The sequence below is a fragment of the Wasmannia auropunctata genome, unplaced genomic scaffold (assembly GCF_000956235.1).
Source record: "Wasmannia auropunctata unplaced genomic scaffold, wasmannia.A_1.0 LD336061.1, whole genome shotgun sequence".
In the NCBI taxonomy this organism is placed as follows: domain Eukaryota; kingdom Metazoa; phylum Arthropoda; class Insecta; order Hymenoptera; family Formicidae; genus Wasmannia; species Wasmannia auropunctata.
Genome location: NW_012026829.1, coordinates 71,928 through 73,667, shown reverse-complemented (window position 1 = coordinate 73,667; position 1,740 = coordinate 71,928). Strand labels below are relative to the sequence as shown.

The window sequence follows — 1,740 nt, the reverse complement described above, 5'->3', positions numbered from 1 at the left end:
TGACTATGAATTCATAACAGATAAGATGATCTTAAATCCGTACTTATAATGAATAAGATATGTTTACGAATCACATCAAGACGTTTTCAAAGAAGATCACCTTCGATAAGTTATGCCTTGAGATTTTGCTCAAGTATTGACTTGTTTCACGACTATGAATCGAAGCGCCATCTTAAGACTGTACTTAAGACGATCTTGAAAATAAGCCTTGACTATGAATACGGGCCTAAGAGATCTTGAAATTCGAGATATTGTAAGACTAGTCTCCGGTAATTGGGTTAGGTTCGCCCTGCGGCAGTTTAGTTCCGTCCTAGATGGCGTGCGCGTACGCCTTCTCGCGCTGCCATTGGTCCGCACCAGCCTCGTCCCGGATTGGCTGCGGATAGTGCTCGAGTCGCTTAGTCGCGCAACGTAACCGCGAGAGGTGATTCCTCTCGCATTGTCTGTGTTGCACCCGGCCTAGCCGGATGTATTGCGTGCAATCCCGAGGCCTGGCCTCTTCAGTGTAATAACGCGAGTGTCGACGAATAAAGCATTCTGTTACTCGTTCTCCCGTCTTGTCATATCGGTGTGACCCTGCTCGATAAACCCGTTTTCCTTCCTAGATTGTCCCTCTATCCGATAAGTAAATAAAGTAAAGTAGATAAAGTTATATATGTCTCTTCCGCTTTTGGCGGCTCACACAAATCCACCTTCGTCCTTACATATTATTATTTCTTTTATTCTGTTACATTTGATTGTGACTTGCAAAAGCTGAATGTTATCCGCGCGTTAAAATTACCGTATAGAATCGCTGAACTCTTTCATGATCTTGCCTTCCGCATTTATGGCACAGTTCACGAGACATTTAATATCTGACGTCTGACAAGCATTGTGCATGCTTGAATAGCTGGTCACCACTCGACATGGTATACCGAGAGTGCGACAAAGCGTCGCCAGTACGCCGGAGAAGACCCAGCATTGCCCGTACTTAACGGTTTTTTGTCTCGTAATATTGCTGAAGTATTTTCTCCGAGCCCATCCTCCTCGTAGGTGGTGTATCTACAAAACAATGCCTTTTATCAACCCGGAAATTCCACAACTTCGCTCGTGCACTAGAAGAAACGCGTCCTTTAAATATCGTTTTTCAAAATATGGCTTAGGTTTTAACACGAAAATTCTTTCCTCTCTAAATAGCTTACCACGGCGGACAGACAGCGCGTGATGATAACTGGATCGTTCCTGTCGGAAACGCAGATTTTGCACCAACTTGGTTTATCAGATACAATGCGCAGTCCAGGATGTCCTGTCCGAACTGCGCGTACTTCCACATGATGTGATGCCTATGGCGGAAGATTAAACCTTCTTCCAGCAATATATATCCCAGGAGCTGAGCAGTTCTCGTGGCGGCCGGGTGAATTTCACCGGGGACAGCTCGAGTGGAATAAGCTTCCACTCCAGGATGCCCGGTCGATGGCACCGGCAGGCGCAGCAGTTCGTCGGGGCCCTAGTCTCTGTAGCAGAAAGCGGCAGCGGGATTTACGTGGCGCCAGTTTAAAAAATAATACACCTGTTCACGTCGCACAAAAGCTCGCTTGCGGACCACAAGTATAAAGTCCTCGATGTGTGAGCGCAGGCTGTTGTGCTCCTTGCTTCATCCCCTTTTTGTATTATGTTCCACCTAATTTCTTGTACGAGTTATTGCTTATGGTGGTACCCGCACGGCGACGACACGACTTAATTAGCCGTGCTCGCGCGGCT

The 1,740-nt window shown here is 46.7% G+C and overlaps 1 pseudogene; it reads right to left on the bottom strand.

The window, feature by feature from the left end:
- Nucleotides 1–1,637, bottom strand: part of LOC105450476 — a 6,081-nt pseudogene extending 4,444 nt beyond the window's left edge.
- Between the last annotated feature and the right edge of the window lie 103 nt (nt 1,638–1,740).